The following is a 20,042-nucleotide window of genomic DNA, read 5'->3' as shown; positions in this document are numbered from 1 at the left end:
GGCTGTTGAAGGTTTGAGGGTTTATTTTAAGAGGAATATTTTTTGAGCTCTAAGTACATTTTAGATATGAGGACCTTGTCTGATACATAGCTGGGAAAAATCTACCATTCTGTTGACTTTCTATTTATTTTATTCACTATGTCCTTTGCTATGTAAAAACTCTTAAGTTTGATGCAATCCCATTTTGTCTATTCTTCCTTTTATTTGTGATTCTAGCTCATTCCTTAGAAGTTTCTACCAGTGCCCAAAAGCCCTATTGTTTCCCCTACCATTTCCTGAAAAATTTTCATGGTATCTGGCCTTACATTGAGGTGTTAGCAATCCCACTCCTGGATAATTATCCAATAGAACCCAGACAAAGCCACACTAAAGTGCCAGCACAACCATATTCATTGCAGCATTGTTTACCATAGCCAAGATAAGAAATCAATTCAGATGCCCTTCTATGGACAAATGAATCAAGAAAATGTGGTTTATATACAAATGGAATTCTGTGATACCATCAGAAAGATGGAATCACATCATTTGCAAGGAATTAAAAATACTTGGGAAAATTATATTAAGTGAAGTAAGCCAGACCCAAAATAAAATAAGTTGCATTGTTTCCCTCATTTGTAGTAACTAGAATGTGCCTATAAATCTGTAAGTATACATACTGAATGATTAATATAATATTCGGAGACATGATAAATTATACAGATTGCTAGACATTCACACAGTGAAGTCAAAGGAGGATATGCTTAGGAGCAGATCACGAAGTCTCAATAGCTATGGGCATATGATCATAAAAAATAATATATTATGAAATGAACTTCAAGTAAATGAAACAAGAGGTGTTTTTGGTTGCTGTTGTCACTGTTTCTGTTGTCTTTTTTCATTTTTCTTATTTGTTAGTTTGTATCTGGAGGGTAAACAGGGCACAGGAAAGGCAGAACGAAGGGTACAACAGGGGCATAGTATTCACTGGACACTGTGTGGAAATGAACTATACATCTGTGGATGAGGACACAAGAGACAAACTGGGAGAGAGGAGAAGGAAGACATGGTTCAAAACAAATTGTACTTGTAACCTGACTCATGTAATTGTATATCATCTCTACAATGACAATAAAATGTACATTAAAAAATTCACTTCTGGGGCCAGGAGTTTGGCCTGGTGGTAGAGTGCTTGCCTAGCATGCACGAAGACCTGGGTTTGATTCCTCGGTACAACATACATAGAAAAAGTTGGAAGTGGTGCTGTGGCTCAAGTGGTAGAGCTCTAGCCTTGAGATAGCCCAAGGAGAGTGCTTAGGCCCTGAATTCAAGCACAAGGACTGGCAAAAAAAGAAAGAAAAAATGTGCATTGGAAATGAATAAATTATATACAAATAGTATGCCATTTTACATAAGGAACCCCTAGGAGAGTTTTCATATACAATGGGGGTGGAGGGAGGGATCTTGAGATACTGTAGGATGACCATGTATATCTCAACTCTTTCACTATTATTTTATAGCATATGTATATGCTCATATTCTCTCTGGGGCTGACATAATTTCTCCTTCCCAAGATGTCAAGGTCATCAGGGCCAAATTCTTCTACATTTCTCAGCTATCTCTATCTAAACCTGTAGGGTGAATCACACTAATGAGGCAAGGATCTAGGAACTAAATGTAGCTGGCACCAAACTGGTAGTCAAAGAACAGTGGGAGACACATCAGTTAACTTAGGGGTGTTAGATGGCATGGTCTGCTCAAAGTTGTCTTTGCACTGCAGCAGAAAAATGTATGACATCTACCATCCCATTGACTTTAAGGATAGCCATAGAACAGTGTCCATTGCTAGTTCCAGGGAAAGCCTATCTACCTTTCCCTGTGAAGGACGTGTCCCATTAGCAAGTAGGGTTGAAATGCAGTATGATATCTGGGATGAAGTCAGAAATGCAGACTTTGCCCCACCAAGCAGCCTACCAAGAAGTCTAGCCAAATCCAAGAGGGATTTAGCACAGCCACGGCTGACCCAGAGATATGACTAAGAAGTAAAGATCAGACATCACAAACCACTACAATTTGCTAACCACAACTAAAGGTAATAAAAAGGATCTCTCTTGAAACCATATTCTCCATAGGGCTAAAATATTGTGAACAGTCCTAAGCCAATTTAGTTACCAGAAAACAAAAAAACCAAACAAGTTCTTTTTGGCAGATGACCAAACATCTATAGAAGAGATTTGACCTTGCTACTGACTTATAATGAAAGCATATCTCAGATCACATTTTCTTAGACATACACAAACATTTATCAAATATGCAGACATTTAATATTAACATATTAGCGAGCAGGCGTAAGCCTGGTCCCTAATATTAGTAGTGCAAGCACCGGAAGTCCTGGCTCTATCCAGAATGCCCTGCCCACTGCATTTCATGAAAAGTTTACTGGAGGCAGACACCTAAGACACCAGAGGCTGGATTCTGTTAGTCTTGTGGTCAGCATCAGGCAATTAACACTCTTTATCGAAACACTGGAGCAAAGCATTTATAGGAATTAGGATTCAGGAGCAACAGGAGCAAGCCATAGGCCTTGCTTAATTCTTAAACCTTGTCCATACAACAATGGTGATACCTCTAAAACATATATACCTAACCCATACCTGCCCAAGGCCTAATACATCTATTAGTTTGTTTGGGTGGTATGAGATTTGAACTCAGCTTGCTAAGTAAGAGCTCTGTCACCTCAGTCACACAGTACTTTTTTTCACTTTCAGTATTTTTCAAATAGGGTCTCACTTTTTTGCCCAGGATGGCCTGGACTACAGTTTTCTTGTTTTGAACTTCTTGTGTAAACTGTATGACAAATAACTACCTCCACTTTTCTGATTCCAAGGCAGACTCAAGAATTTTCCCCCCTGGATTATCTTCAAACTGTAATCCGTGTGATCCCAACTTCCTGAATAGCAAGGATTATAAGTATGAGGCATCACCTCCTGGTAAGACCTAAGGAACGACTATTGCTAGGTTAATATTCAGGAACATAATTGGAAAAGTCAGCAGTTTTGAAAACTAATATTGGATACTTGCCAAACCTTATATATTGGAGATTATGTAGATGGACAATGTTTGTATATGTTGCCCCTAGAGTTAGGTGTTGCTGATTTAATGCAGACTGAACATTCTTAGAATGGGTATTTTTAGTTAAGAAATCTGATTATCCTTAAAAGTTGGAATATAAGCATGCTAGCTTCACACAAAATCATGCTGGTCTAAAATATTTTGAGGTGATTTGCAGACACTGTAACATGGAAATTACTCTCCTAGTCCCCCAAATATTCAGTCTTCTATATTCACGGAGAGGGGTTTTTCCTGCCTGTGACAGGTGGACTATAGAAAGCAGCTCTACGACTGCTAAAGCCATAGCAAAAACAATAAAGGCATGGGAAGCTATCTCTGTGGATCCACCTCAGATTAACGCAAACTCATGGCCCTCAAATCAAGGCAAGGTGTCTAGTTTGGTGCTAGACATTGGAGAAGACTGACATGATGACTATCTCAGCTTGAACTGAGGTTCTGAGGTATCTTGTCATATTTTTCATGTCCCAAAAGGCTGTTACACACACACACACACACACACACACACACACACGTATTTACTGCAAGTGCTTGAGCATATTCCCTAATTTTACAGAGATCATTCATTCTCAAGCTTTGATTGAGAATATTCATAGACAGCCTGTGCACTAAATCTCAGAGATATAAGTTCAGATAAGTCAGAAACCTTGTGTAAAAACTTAAAGAATAAGAGTGCTTAAAGTGGTTCACCATGACAAGGATCCATGGATGGCTCTGAAAAACCCCCTAAAGAGCAAATAAATTGCTAGGATGACTCTCCCATGTTCTGTCATACATTGATGATAAAGAATTACCACCTCTGAGGTGAGATTTACAATAAGGACACTATATGTTTCTACATTTGTGTTGGTGTTGGAAAAGTCACCTTCAGAAGTCACAGAAATCAAGAATCAATTAAAATCAAAATAAAAGTGCAAAATGCTAATAGCTAATGTTTTCTTTCATGTATAACATAAAAGAAAAAAATCAAACATGAGTTCTATTCCAGCATCATAAAATCAGCTTTCTTCCCTCACTATTCCAGGGATATTAAGGTCATTTACAGTAGAAAAGTAGATTTTTACGATAGTGCTATTTTTTAACTTCGTAGTTGTAATCTCCAAATTATGACTCACTTTATTTAGAGAAATAATGAAGCTTTCAAATTCTAGCATAAATATGTACTCTGAATGATGACTGACTGGGGTATTGTGCTGACACGCTTAACTTTCTGTAGGAAGATAAGAAAAGAAGGAGCTGGGAAGGAATTGGATGAAAGTAAGATTGGATAAGCCAGAGGTCATCTGGGGTCAGAGCCTACAGGGTCAGCCTGTCTCTGACACATGCTGAGATGACCAAGTTCAAATGGAAGATGAGGTCAGCACTTAGAAATGAATAGTTGGAAGAGAGGTGAAGTGCCAATAGACAAGTACAAGCTGGAAAACCCAGAATCTGAGAGAGGGAGGGAAGGGAATTTGGATATGAAGATGAGGAAAAGATGTGACAAGAAACGAACAGCTCTGTGAGGTTTTATAAGCCACATCGCTAATGGTCAGGTTCATGAGCTGCTCCCCTAACCTGAGTCAGATTATAAGACAGTTTGTATGCAGCAATAGTAATAGACTCACACTGACCCTCAAATTGGCTCTGATTGGCATATGCAGCATTGACTATGAATGACCAGTAAGGTTTGATTATCAGTGTTAGTTTCCTCACCTAAGGGAATGTTGGGGCCAGTGAGATCTTTCTGTAATATTTCTCACAATTTCATGCAAATCTAGCTAAAAAGGCCCATAAATTTTTTTTTATTTTTTATTTATTTTTTATTATTGTAATTAGTAAAAGGGTTACATGATATTTGCCAGATAGAAGGTGCATTAATTCACATACATTGATACCCTTTCACATGTCTTGGTACCCGTTTCCCTCCCCCCCCCACACCCCCCACCCATCTTGGTTTTCCCCCCTTCCCTATCAAATTTCAAATATCCAAATACAAATAAATTCAATATATCAGATAACAAAGTGAGACACTATACCAATATGAGATAACCAAGGGACAGCAAAGGAGATGAGAGACAACATAGTACATTAAGGACAACAATCATTCATTATATGGCTTTTGTTTCACTATCCTGGAGGTCCTTTCAATTAGCTTCACATTATATGTCCTTATGTATCAAGATTTTGCTCTATTGCAAATCTCTGCTAGTAGAGCCCAAGGTTTCTACTGATTATGACGAATGAGGGAAACCATTGAGCCTAAGTTCCTTTGAGTCTGGCTTACTTCACTTAATATGATTTTTTCTAAGTCTTTCCATTTCCTAACAAATGGGGCGATGTCATTCTTTCTGACAGCAGCATAGAATTCCATTGTGTACAAATACCACAACTTGTTGATCCACTCATCAACTGAGGGACATCTAGGTTGGTTCCACATCTTAGCTATGGTGAATAGTGCTGCAATGAACATTGTTGTGCTAGTGGGTTTAGTATGCCCTTGTTTCTGGATGGTTGGGTAAATGCCAAGTAGTGGAATTGCTGGGTCATAGGGGAGTTCTATATTTAGCCTTTTGAGGCACTGCCACACTGCTTTCCATAGTGGTTGAACGAGTTTGCACTCCCACCAACAGTGTAGTAGTGATCCCTCCTGGCCACATCCCCTCCAGCATCTGTTGTCATTCGTTTTCCTGATCCTGGCCTTTCTAGCTGGAGTGAGGTAGAATCTTAGAGTTGTTTTGATTTGCATTTCTTTTATGACCAGAGATGTTGAGCATTTCTTCATGTGTCTATAGGCCATTTTTGTTTCTTCTTCAGAGAAGACTCTCTTTAAGTCTTTGGCCCATTTTTTAATGGGATGGTTGTTACTTTGGAGGTTAGTTTTGGAGTGATTCAATTTTTTGAGCTGTTGATATATTTTAGATATGAGGCCTTTGTCTGTTGTTTGGTTGGTGAAGATCTTCTCCCACTCTGTAGGCTTCCTGATTAGTTTACTAGCTATGTCCTTTGCCATACAAAAGCTCTGCAGTTTAATGCACTCCCACTTATCCAGCCTTTCTCTGATTTGTTGTGATTCTTGGTCCTTATTAAGAAAGTTTCGACCTGTGCAAAGGAGGCCTAGTGTATCTCCTATTCCTTCCTGTAGAGTTTTCAGTGTGTCAGCTTTTACCTCCAGGTCTTTGATGCATTTGGAGTTAATTCTAGTGCAAGGTGACAAAGAAGGATCCAGCTTTAGTTTTCTGCAGGTGCTTAACCAGTTCTGCCAGCACAACTTGTTGAAGAGGCTGTCTTTCTTCCATTCTATTTTTTTGGCTCCCTTGTCAAAGATTAGGTGGCCATAGGTCTGTGGTTTAATATCTGGGTCCTCAGTTCTATTCCATTGGTCTTCAGGCCTGTTCCTGTGCCAGTACCAAGCTGTTTTGAGAATTATAGCTCTGTAATAGAGTCTAAAGTTTGGAATTGAAATTCCTCCAGTGCTGTTCTTTCTGCTAAGAAGTGTTTTTGCTATACGGGGTCTTTTATTATGCCATATGAAATTTTGGATTGCCTCTTCTATTTCTTTAAAGAATGACATTGGGATGTTGATGGGTATTGCGTTGAATTTGTAGATAGCTCTTGGCAAGATTGTCATTTTCACAATGTTGATTCTTCCAATCCAGGAGCATGGGAGGTTTTTCCATTTCCTTAGTTCTGCTTTAATTTCCTTTTTTAGGGTTTTAAAGTTTTCGTCAAAAAGGTCCTTTACATTCTTAGTTAAGCTAATTCCTAGATACTTTATTTTCTTTGAGGCTATTGTGAAAGGAGTTTCTTTCCTGATTATTGCCTCGTTCCTCTCACTGTTGGCATAAAGGAAGGCAGTTGATTTTTGAGGGTTGATTTTATAGCCTGCTACTCTTCCAAAGCTTTGGATCAGCTCAAGGAGCTTGGGAGTAGAGTCTATAGGATTCTTTAAATACAGAATCATGTCATCTGCAAAGAGGGATAGTTTTATTTCCTCTTTCCCTACTTGGATCCCCTTTATGCTTGCTTCTTGCCTTATTGCACTGGCTAGGAATTCTAGTACTATGTTAAAGAGTAGTGGAGAGAGTGGGCATCCTTGTCTCGTTCCTGATTTTAGAGGGAATGGCTTTAGATTTTCACCATTAAGTGTAATACTAGCAGTAGGTTTCTCATACACAGCCTTTATTACATTGAGGAATGTTCCATGGATTCCTAGTTTCTCCAGAGCTTTTAACATAAAGGGGTGTTGGATCTTTTCAAATGAAAGGCCCATAAATTTTATATAAAATCTAAGTGTAGTTGTTCTGGAAGATCAGATTGAGCCGCACTGGCTGTACAATATGATTCCATGGGTCCTGAAGACAGCAGGGAGATCTCCACTTGGTCCCATTCTCTGCCTAGCCTGCTTAACTACATATATTCTTTGGTTGGTCCCTATGGATATTAGATTTTCCCATTCTTGTATAAAAAATAATATAGTTGAAGACTTCGTCATCCAAAGGTCATTTTAGAGGGTGCCCAAATTATCTGAAGTATCATGAATAAGTACCTGAGGACACCTTTCGTTCCTGGTGCCCTTGGGGCCTTGCACATAATAGGTAACATTCTAGTATTCTTCCATAGCAGCAAAACCACTTAGGATAGGTTCCAAGGAAAATCAATGACATACTGAATGTCACACTAAAGCAATTTTGGTCATAACTCAGCAGTCATATAAAATACAGTCGGTTCTTGAAAGTCACAAATACACTGACATTATTTATAAAATAGGAATTAGGTAAGGCCTAATTTACCAAAATTGGATCTATCCCAGTCCATGGTTTAATTGGAGCTCTGCATTACACCCATTACATGATTCAAAGACAAGGTGTCATCCCAAATGGGGCCTATCCTGTGGTTTTCTGAGGTTAAAACATTTTCCACATTAGAGACTTGTCCCCTTTGATTACCACATGGTAAATTACTCAAGTGGAATCATTTACCCCAAAGGCTCTACAATGTTCCCATTATGACTGAGCAGCAAAGACAAAAATTGTGTGTGTCTGTAAGTTGTAGGGGGAGAAAGGATGAATGCAGGTCATTCTTGCTGTATCAGAAAGAAATGGATTGATATTAAGTCCATCATATATGTATTAAAAATATTTTGCAGTCAATCTGCTCAATGTATGGTCCAACCTCTATGTTCACCAGGCTCAACAGGTTCAGATGTTATATCTTTCTCTATTTAGAACAAATATTTTTATTATTATCATCACCTCCTTCCCCATTCTCATTATTATTATTATTATTATTATTATTATTATTACTATTAGCCAGTCCTGGGGCTTGAACCCAGGGCCTGAGCACTATCATGGACATTTTTTGCTCAAGGCTAATGTTCTGCCACTTGAGTCACAACGCCACTTCTGGCTTTTTCTTAGTATGTGGTACCAAAGAATCAAACCCATGACTTCATGCCTGATAGGCAATCACTCTACCACTACGCCATGCCCCTGGCCCTCATCCTCATTATTATTAATAATTGCTTCCAAAATTGGGTTTGAACTCACGGCTTTGTGCTTTCTAGGTAGGTACAAGTTTACTTGAGCAATGATATCAGTCCTTTGTGCCTATACTATAATATTTCTATGTCATGCTTTTCACATAGTTGGAATTACGGACCTGTATCACCATGTCCAGCACTTTCATTTTTGAGATGGTGTGTCTTCATATCAAAACTTCTATTCTCCAAATCTCTGCCTCTTACTAGGATTACAGACATGAGCCACTTGGATGGCCTGGCTATTCTAATAGCAACTGTCATATAATTTTAGGATAAAAGTCTTAATCCCTCATAAGGAGTAAAATATTATGACACACAAATTCATATGAAGGAACAAGTATGAAAACATTATATTTAAAATTCAGGAGCAGATGTAGGCTCTGGTGAATGGTCCCTCTAGTGGCCTATTGAGTCAGGGGTCCACTAATAGGATTGTCTCAGGTTTCCCTGGTGTTGAACTTTGACCCACAATATGGTGCTCTATGCTTAGCTGTTTAACAAATCAGCAAATACAGAAGCACACTGCTTCTTTCCATTATGGCTTCTGATTAGTTTGGTTACTCAGCTAATTGAGCCCAGTAGCTCTCTTCCTCCATGCTGCTTTGGTCCTGCTGGTAGAAGTGGACTATTAACATTCATGTTTGCACCTTGTCAGAGCTAAAGAAATTTGCATAGCTGAATTCCTTGCAAAAGTTTTGCAGCCTGAGATTTAGCTCTGGCCAGTGGCCACTGGTCTGACCACACAGACCAAGCCTTTGTAAGTGCAAAAGTACTGAGTTATGTTGAAAGAAACTTGTGACACCCACTTCAGGTTGTTTTATACAAAGCATGGAATGGGGTTGTACTGTGTGAAGCATCAGCTGGACCCTGTGATAAGCATCTGCTGCAACCAGGAGTCTCTCCAAGTTTTCTGTGGCAAGCCTGGGATAGCCAGCTGGTAGAGCAGCTGCAGGCTCAGGCCAGCTGACCAAACCCCCTGGATAATACATTGAGAGGTCAGAGGGGCTCTGGCTCTTACTTTGAACAAGAGTGTTGGACACCAGGGGTTCTATTGACCAAGAGGGCTGCAGACATGCAAATCATTTGTAGCCCCAAAGTAATGCTGTCTGAGAGTGGTGCTTTCACTTCTTGTTTAAATACTTCCTTGGAACCAGACATTCTGTAAATCTGAATTGTCTTTGTGAATCCTTTTGAAAACAAGCATTCTTTCTTTCTATTTTGAAGTTATGAAATTATTTTAATTGTTATGCTAAGGTTTTATATATGGCTCTGTATCAATTTACAGACAAAGGTAGATAAATGGTTTTATTTACTTTTGATTTTGTCTTCTCAGAGACAAATTTATCTGAGCAAAAGTATTTTAGGAGTGGTAGATTATAAGCAGCTTAGTTTGGCTGTGAGGATAAAATTCATGCTTGACACTAAAAGATCCAGTGAGGAAAATATTTGCAGTTTTCATTTGTTACCAGTTCTCTGCTTATTAAAAGATCTCATGATTACGTTTGACCTAATAAGTATTAGGTTCCCTTTGATTCCTATGGGACAGCAGTTTATTATAACAAATAGTGAGGAAACTCTCCTCTGTGCTGGACAATGATTGGGGCTCTGGGTCCAGTGGGAATAAGTAGTTGACCATTTTTCCAAAAATGACAGGACTGCCTTGGTTATCTCATATTGTTACAGTATTTCACCTTGTTATCTGACATATTGTATATGTGTTTATTTGGTTATTTGAAATAGGATAGGGAAGGGGGGAAAACAAGATGAGGGGCGGGGGTGGGGGAAGGGAAATGGGGACCAAAACATAAGAAATGGTATCAATGTTTGTGAAGTAATGCACCTTCTATCTGGTGAATATAATGTAACCCTTCTATTAATTACAATAAAAATATATGAAAAAATGATAGGACTGGAAACTGTATTCTACTCATCCTTTACTAGCAAAAGCATGTGTACTGTTTTTCAGCTTCCTTCTTCTGGATTCTGGAAAGTGAATAATCCACATAGCTTAAGAGAATTGCACTCTAGGTTTTGTTTTTTCCAAAAACACCTACCAAATTATCGGAGGTGGGGGGGGGAACATAGTTTAAAAACAATGTTTTCAGGTTCACAGAATTTCCTGCAGGATTTCTGAGAATTAGGTCCCCTTAGATGGAAGAACCTTCCCTCTCTCCACTAGGGAACAAGGACCTAGCAAACAGAAAGAGCAAGGGCAACTTAAAAGCACTCAGCTTGCATTGCAGTTGGGGAGAGGGACAGGTTAAAGTCCCACTTGTTTCTGGTATTGAAAACAATCTGCTTAGGTATTATGAAAAAAGAAACTCATTTGGTTTATGTTGAAATAGCCATGACATGCAGGATTTTACAAGCTGCTTTTGTTTTTGTCATCCCATAAGATTTTGACTCAGCCTAGATTCACATCCTAAGCCTTGTATGAGAAATACCTTATGCCCCGAGTCAAAGGGTGTCTCCTAGAGAAAATCCTACTTCCAGAGCAAAATGTAACTTTTCAAGTTTAGGGAAAGGAAGCTTCCAAGCATAGCATCTTTTCATTTTACAAAACTCCTTTCTGTGCCAAGCCTTTGGTTTTCTATGCAATGGAGTGTAAGGCACTGCTTATAATCAGAGTGAGAAATACAAGTTTTTCCCCAAAGGGTTGCCAGATATAACATTTTAAAAAATGTGGCTTAAAAGTAAAAATCGCTTTTCTTCTTATTCTTCCATATGAATTATGAGTCTCTATTTTTTGCCTCAGAGGGTAAATTTTAAAGAGAGAGTAGCTAATGCGGTATTTTGCCTTCTTTCTTTAAAGGATCACAAATGTTCTTTCATTTGACCCCCATCTGGTTGTTCCAATTATTAGTCTCTGACAGTTGGTATTGGGCTCAGATCAGCCCAGAAGGGCCAATAGCTCCCCTAGCTTCTCATGATTTTCCACAACCTCTCAGGACAATTTATTAACCCTAATTGTCCCACCTCCAAAATATGTCCTTGTCTCCCGCAAGGTAAGCCTGAAGCACTCCTAAAGATGTCAGGCTTGTAATCAAGCCCTGACACACTTTCCTAAGTTGGTTTGATGAGTTCAGTAGGTCAGTCTGCCAACCGCCCAGGAAGTGCCCAGAACAAGGGCAGGTGTGCTTCCCAGCGGAGAGCTGACACCCAGCACAATGTGGGAAGTATGATAATTGGAAGGACTGGGATGGGAGCCTCAGGCTTGGTGACCTCTCTTTGGAGAGGCCTCCATGTTCTTTTTACATGAGAGAGCTATTGTCCTCCTGGGCCTCCAGTAGAAGGATTGAGAGAGGAACCACGTAATAGATCAAAGGATGGAAAAACAGGACCTAAGAGCAGAGGCTAAATAGCCTCAGTATGATTTTTGCCTGGAGAAGAAGGCCAGATTGGAGGGGGTCGAGTAAACCATAATGGTGGAAGAATTATTAGGTTGTGAATGACGCCAGCTGTTCAACATTTCAAGTTAGAAGAAAAGGGGTAAAGGGAAATAAATGTAAATTGCCATGTGAGAAATTTGTTTGACATAACAAGAAAATTTCCAACAGGGTAATTGACTGCTGAAATAAGTGGTAAGGGAATCAATCTCATAGAATATCTTTGCAATGTTTTGAAGTACAACAACACTGGTTTCTGACTGCAATCCTTGGTACTCAGGAGTCTGAGACTTGGAAGATCAATGTTTGAAGCCGTCTGGGCTGAGAAATTCTCAAGACTCTCCAATTAACCAGCAAAAAGCCAGGGTAGAGGCATGGAACACCAGTAGAGTAAAAAGCCAAGTTCAAACCTCACTGTTGATAGAAGTGAAAGAAAAAGAGGGAGAGAGAAAGGAAAAACTATTTCTTCTTATTATTTTCAGAAGAGATTTTGAAGGTTACCCTAGCTGAGTTCAGAGAGAAAGAGACACACACAAAGAGAGACAGAGACATAGAGATAGAGAGTAAATAAACAAAATGTTGAGAACTACTTCAGGTAAGTATATGCAACATAAGATTTAAACTGCTTTCTATAGCTGCCAGTTTCTCAGAGGATGGCATTAGAAGCTGACATGCAGGGTTTCTTTGACCTTGCTTCAATGATTTGCTTATCCTAGATGAGATTTGTCCTTGTGGCTAATTGATTGGCAGGTACCGTAGGTGATAGGCACCTTGATTCCAGTGCTGTAGCTAATCAACTCTGAGACTTTGGACAAGCACAGAACCTCCATTTCCTTAACTGTCAACTAAGGACAATAGCTCTGTTCCACCTCCTGGGGCAGCTTGGAGAAGCAAATTGTAAAAGGAATAAAATATACACTGAACCCAGATATGTAGTAATTAGACCCTTCAACTTCAGGGCTGCACCCAAATAAAGGCACGTGTGGCTCTCAATAGTAATAAGTTGTTCCCACAGCAGCCTCTGTGTGAGGAAATAGAAGGACCACAGGGTGAACGGGGAATTCAAGGATATACTGACCAAGGGTTCTCTGTAGTTGAATCGAGTGAATCTGGGTGCCCTGTGCTAGCACAGGGCAGGCCTACAGTCCCTTTGATAAATTGTGGTTTCTGTAGATTTCGGCAGATCAAATGGGAAGTATTTCTCCACAAAGGTCTTGAAAAGCAGAACTAAAGGACCCCATTTCCCTTGGTACTTATAATATGCTTATAGTAGTTAAGTCTGACATTATATTATTTTAAATAAACAAGTCTAAGTGTTGTAGCTCAATAAAAAGGTGATGGAATTTTGAACACTTTGTCCTGCTGAAAGAATAAAAAAAAATTTAAAGAAAAAGAAGAAAACCTTGTTTACCCAGAGTTCCTATCAGCAAAGAAAATACCATTGAAAAAATTGAAAGCAAGCTGGGAATGGAGCTACATGCCTGTAATGCCAGTGCGTGGGAGACGGAGGATGAAAAATCCTCAATTCAAGCCCAGCAGAGGTTACGAAACCAGACTGCCTCCAAACAGAAGGCAAATCAGAGAAATTTGTGAGGAGGGCTGAGCAATTTGTTATCCACACATCTGCATTGTAGGAGAGGGCAAGGAGGTTGAGATGAATGAACATCCTCAACTCCCAAGGGTGCACCAGCTGGAACTCTGCTTCTGCTCACTATGCAATCCATTAGCAACACCATTGTGATCACAGGCCAGACCCCGCACTGTGCAGTACTACTGCAACTCCAGCCACACGCTAGCTGAGCCCAGTTCCTCCAACCCTTTTATTTCTCAAATAGGAAAAATTTTCAAAGTCCAGGAAATGATGACCAAGAATAATGTGATCGATATGGGGCCAATATTGAAATTAACCCTCACATCTCTTGGTGGCTAAATAACATGATTTATTTCACTTGAAAGGTCACAACTTCAACTGCCATTGGTAAATATAGTCTGCTGGCAAATTTTATTTGTCTCATAAGGAAGATTTAAAATACCAGTGCTAAATGGATGTCTTGAGCAGTTAGAAGGCATGATCAGGTTAATCCATGAATATACATGATGATAATCACCTCAAGCATCCATGCTTTCTGCCCTTCTTAGATGAACTATGACTGTGGTTTGCCACAGTCTTCTCCACTCTCTAATTTATCCCTGCCCATGAAGCCATAGGTGATTTAGAACATATCATTATATTCACTTAGATGCTTACCGTAACCCTCCATTTCACTCATTATATTATTTTCCTGGACTATCTACACATTTGATTTTGCAATCCTTTCACCACCACATGCTGCTCCCGTTTTCCTACTCAGTGAAACCATTATTTCTGCAAAGACTAAACAAAATTCGCAAGGATACCAGTGTGGTCCTGCAGTGATAATATGATAATGGTGGAGACATACATATTCCCACAGACTAGTGGAATAGGCTGGTTTAATTGATTTTCATAAGACTTATGTCTGACTTTGTTAACAACCAAAAATTGCCCAAGGTTCCTTTATGTATTGCTATTTTCTCAGGCACAGTGGTGCTGTTGTTTGACCTTTCCCTCCATTTGCACTGAGTAAAAGTTGTTTCACCAATTATTTTCTACTATGCCTTCCCAAAAGGAAGAAAGATGGAATGAGATGATATAGTGTGAAGATGATATTAAGAAGATGAAATATAAGCCAGGCGTGGGTGACCATGCTGGTGCTCCTAGAAACTCAGGAGGTTGAGTTGTGACATTGTTGTTGATGGCAACTCAGCCTGAAAAGTCCCTGTGAGATTCTAATCTCCAATTAACCACCAGAAAACCAAAAGTGGAACTGATGCTCAAAACAGTAGAGTGCCAGTCTTGAGACAAAGAGCTTTAGGGACAATGCCCGGGCCTTGAGCTCAAGCCCTACAAACAGAAAAAAAGAAATAAATTTGTCTCTACAAAACTTATATACTTGTATATGAAAATCTCATAGTAACATAATTCATAGCAGACAAAAAGCAAGAAATAAGCTAAATGTCCATCCACTGATAAATAGATAAACTAATTTCCATGGTGTATTATTTTACAGTTTATGAAAATGAAATATTGATGGGCACTGTTGCATGAATAAACCTAGAAAATATTACAGAAAGTAGTCAGTCACAAATCATCATATATTGTTTGATTCCATTTGCATGAAATGTCCAGACCAGGTAAATTACTCAAGGGACTGCAAGTAGACTAGAGACACCTACAGCTGAGGACACCAAGAGGATATGGGGAATGACTGCAAATAGTGATTATGAGATTTCTTTTGGAAGTATCAAAAGTATTCTAACATTGATTATAGTGATGGTTGCTCAGCTCTGTAACCATACTAAAACCCACTATCTGGTACACACATGTTGGTTTCGCACTATCGTTATTCCGTTTTGCTCTGCAGCAGGGTCTCACTATGCAGGGTCAAGATAAACTTTGAGAAAGATCTGCTCATATTTACACAGCCCAGTACTCCTTCAGCATTTTCTTCTTATCAAAAAGATAAAATAAGGGGCTGGGAGTTTGGCCTAGTGGTTAAAGTGCTTGCCTAGCATACATGAAGACCCGGGTTCGATTCCTTGGTACCACATACATAGAAAAAAAAGCCGGAAGTGGTGCTGAGGCTCAAGTGGTAGAGCTCTAGCCTTGAGAAAGTCCAAGGACAGTGCTCAGGCCCTGAGCTCAAGCCCAGGACTGGCAAAAAAAAAAAAAAAAAAGATAAAATAAGCCTGGTGCCAGTGGTCCATGCCTATAGTCCTAGCCACTCAGCAGGCTGAGATCTGAGGATCAGAGTTCAAAGCCAGTCCGAGCAAAGAAGTCCATGAGACTCTTACCTCCAATTGACCACCAAAAAACCAGAAGTAGTGCTGTGACTCAAAGTGGTAGGGCACTATTCTTGAGCTGAAAAGCTGAGAGAGAGGGGGGAGGGAGAGAGGGAGGGAGAGAGGAGAAACAGTTTTGGACTGAATGTGACTATTTCATTATAAGCAAGACATTGATTCTTTTTTCTATGAAGTTCACCTGAGCAGAGCCAGCTGATTAAAGTCTTTTTAAGTCAAAAGGAGCCTTTCTCCCCTCAAGGTGACATACATCCTGCTCTAAATGCAAGGCTGGAATTGCCTAAGCCATTTCTCTGTCTATTGTTGGCATTTTCTCACTTAACCAATATCCTCCTTTAACTCATCTCTGCCTATACCGTCATTTTGTATTAGAGCCACAACATAGCCTAATATGTCGCTCCCCATCCCCCTCTCCCCTGCCTTTGGAAAGCAATGCAGGGAGCAGTAAACTTGTTTATGATCCTCTGATTCAAATGCTATCCATGTCTCTAATCATTACCATCAAAGAGTGCTTACAAATGAATTCATATGAGAAAATCTCCCACATAGGAGTTAAAAATGGCACTCATGCAGCGACATCCATTAGTCATTTAAGGGCTGATATTAAAGCACAGATCATGTGAGCAAAGTAGAGGTCATGCTCCTTGTCTTAAGTGAGGGTCTGCCAAGCTGTACACAAGTGAGCAGACATTCACTTGTCTGGGATACAAGCCATCCCTAACCCACAGGGCTGAGGCTGCTTTTATTCTTACCAGCCTATCATCTTCCCAAGCAGGCTCCAGCACTTACCTTTCCTGAAGTGAGCTTCTAGTACCCCAAGTGACCTCAGACCACTGTAGCCACTTTCAGCCTCAGCTTTCTGACGTGACAGCCACCATCAGCCCTTACTTCCCTCTGTGTGAGCAAAGCCTGTGTGCTCCCTCCTGCCTGTCAATGTTTAACTACCCTGTCAAGTTCTATTACCTCACCTGCACTAGTGATACTAAAGGGTGTGCCTGTGCTACTCAAGTCAACTCAAGAGCCTTCATCTATGGCCTGCCATTCTTTCCTTTCCCTAAGAAAGTATTGAAATGCATCTGAAAACAGGTTAGAGACATGAAAGATCAACTCCCTAGAGTCTGAAGTGAAGAGATAGACAAAATAAAGTGATGTGTGCTATTCTGCTAAAAACAAAGACAGCTTGGATAAGAGGTCAGATCAGAGAATTCCCAATGATGATGATACCCCAACTGAGATCTCTAATGGGTGAAGTTAGGTTGGGAAGCAAGCCAAAGGCTGATGACAGCAAGATCACCATCTTCAAGGACTTTGAATTCCACACCAATTGTCCCCTTCCTCTATGGACTGGCACATTTTCTTAGCTAAATGTCACAGCAATGGTCTGAATATTAAACATTAGAGAGAAGTTTCTTTTTTTTTTTCATGAAAAGTTGGGTCAACAGCTATGTCTACAACTATCACCTTAACAAAGATACCTTCAATGATGAGATCTGGCTATAGCTTCCAGATGCCTTAGTAGTAAAACTCTGGGATTTTATTCTGAGAATGGAAACAACTGATAAATGTAATGAACAAAGAAATTGCTTGCGATCCATTTGCAAGACAAGGAAAGAAGAATTTCTATGACAGAGCAATGCTCTTCTTTACTCTAGAAAGTATTTGGAATCCAACAGGATTGGCCAAATGTAAACAGAGATAGGGACTTCCCTAAAAAAGCATTTTCTAACAGCTAATAAAGTGTTGATGGCTCTTCTATTTTTAAATAATGTAGAAAGACAGATTGCTGGGCAGTACTAAACTGCCAACTTTAATCTGAGTTCACTTTAGTTGGTTTTTTTTTTTTAATTTACCACCAAAGCACCGCTCTCAAATGTACCCACATGACTCCTTCTCTACCCAAACTTATTTCAGCTTCATGCTTTGGAGAACAAAGATTTTCATTTATGTGTGACATTGAAAGGACCCCATGACTTGGGAGCCCACAGGGGCTGCTATGGAAGGACTAGTATATTTGAATTGCAAAACACAGCCTGGGGATCGCAATACATCTAATTTGGAACAAGTTCCAAACTCAGAAGCCTCTCTGCATGGCTCTCTGTTTGTCAAGTTTCTCAGGCAATTTTCCAGTTCCACATGCATACTTCCCCGACTGTTTCCAAGGCCAACGTTTCCAGTCTGTTATAATATTTTACTACAAGGTATTTAGGGGGTTGACAAATGCTAACTGACATTGCCACCATTCCAGTGAAAACTGATGACCCATATCTAATACCTACTACTTGGTTGTGGCACAAGACATTTTTTTCTTTGAGTCAATGATTATAAGCAGAATGTTGCTCCAGATCCATCCTTCATGTCCTGAGGGGCTCAATTTGACTTCAGCCACTGCAAAATCTGCATAGACCTCCTCCTCTTCACAACTCTGCGCTGATATTTTACCACACTCAACCATGATTTTTTGTTTGTTTTTGTTTTTGTTTTTGACAGTCCTGGGCTTGAACTCAGGACCTGAACACTGTCCTTGGGCTTTCCTCATGACTGGAGCTCTACCACTTGAGCCACAGCACCATTTGCAGCTTTTTCTATATATATGGTACAGAGGAATCAAACCCAAGTTTTCGTGCATGCTAGGTAAACACTCTACCACTAGGCCAAACTCACGGCTCTGTCTCTCTGTCTCTGTCTCTCTGTCTCTCTCTCTCTCTTCTTTTTTAACCAAGACTTTTTCAGAACTTCTTTGCTTAATAACACATAACATACTTGGCATTAAGAATATTATCCATTATTAATGGAACAACTGCTACTACTAATTGCAAATACCCAGGGATTTCAGGATCCAATTAGAATGAATGTGTGTCATTTGTCTTGCATCTAGCTAGAAAGAGGACATACTGTATTATTTCTAGTATAGGGTGTTATTTTTTAAATTTATTTCAAAGGATTTCTCTTGATGAAAGTAATTGCAACCCCTCTAAACATTACCCAGACAATAAAAGTATTTCTTTATGTAGCCAAAGCAGGTATCAAACATGTTTCAAATATTATAAATATCATCACTGGTGACATGATTATTGCCCATGGAAAACTGCCAATAATATGGCTAATGTTTCTTGAAGTTATTCATGAAAAGCTTCAACTTTGAAGACAGGATATTTAAAATATATCTTATTTGTTTCTGGTTTATACAATTTTAAAGAATAAAAGAAATAAAAGGATTTTCCTTGTTTTGATTTTAATAAGAAGTACAATATTGCCAAAATCAAATTTAATAACTATTATTCTGTTTTAGAAAGCAATTGCCATTGCAAATGGCATTGGCATAAGGAAAAGAGTGAGTGCAATATAACCTGGGAAAGTCACTTTGTGCCTGTGATTAAGGTGTATGTGGCAATTTTACCTTCCTCATTTGAGAAATGACTAAGGACAAGTGATTGATTGTTTATGCTACACTTTGGGAGAACCATGGGTCTCAATAGAGTCCATTTGGGAGCCTTTAACATATCTAGCATACTAAAAGAAGTCTTTCTAATGCTGCTGTCATAGTTTCCGCAGAACTCAGGGGATTCCTAAGATGTGAGTCTTTTAACCTGTGCACCAGGGGCTCACATTTGTAATTCTAGATACTCAGAAGGCTGAAATCTGAGGATTATGATTCAAAGAATGCAGCCCGGGTAGAGACTCTTCAATTAACTATCAGAAACCCAAAAGCAGAGGTATGGCTCAACAGGTAGAGCACCAGCCATGAGTGAAAAAGTGCCTAGGTACTGAGTCCAACTCCAGTACCTGTACACACACACACACACACACACACACACACACACACACACACACACGCACACACGTAATAGAACTTACATGCTAATATTGAGAACTTCCTGTCCTGACCAGGATAGGCACTCAACATGCTTCCCTCAGATCCCCGCAGAGTCCTTACTGGAAACTGCCTAGCTAGGGTACATACTATTTTGCGTCTTGTCTCAGCTCACACTTGCTGATACTCTAAAAAGCCAATGAGCTTTAAAAAATAAACATTATTTATAACCAGTTTGAAGCAATAATATGTTTTCAAGGTGGATGAAATGTTTGATGTGGAAAATGAAATTTTTCATGAAGTACAGATACTTGAAGTTATGTTCTGTGGAGTTCAGAAA

At 39.5% G+C, this 20,042-nt stretch overlaps 1 protein-coding gene across 2 annotated transcripts in view; it reads right to left on the bottom strand.

Annotated features, from left to right (window-relative positions):
- Nckap5 (NCK associated protein 5) overlaps positions 1–20,042 on the bottom strand; it is an 864,637-nt gene that overhangs the window by 701,087 nt on the left and 143,508 nt on the right. Inside the window, exon 1 of one of the 2 annotated variants that reach the window (XM_090342914.1) lies at positions 16,681–16,784. The exons of the other annotated variant lie outside the window; for it this stretch is intronic. The gene's annotated coding sequence lies outside the window, so the exon portion shown is untranslated. Of the gene's footprint in view, positions 1–16,680; positions 16,785–20,042 lie in introns of those variants that run through there. 2 annotated transcript variants of the gene reach the window in all.

Source organism: Megascapheus bottae, chromosome 12 (assembly GCF_031878675.1).
Source record: "Megascapheus bottae isolate mThoBot1 chromosome 12, mThoBot2.hap1, whole genome shotgun sequence".
Taxonomy (NCBI): Eukaryota; Metazoa; Chordata; class Mammalia; order Rodentia; family Geomyidae; genus Megascapheus; species Megascapheus bottae.
This window is presented reverse-complemented; position numbering and strand designations above follow the sequence as displayed.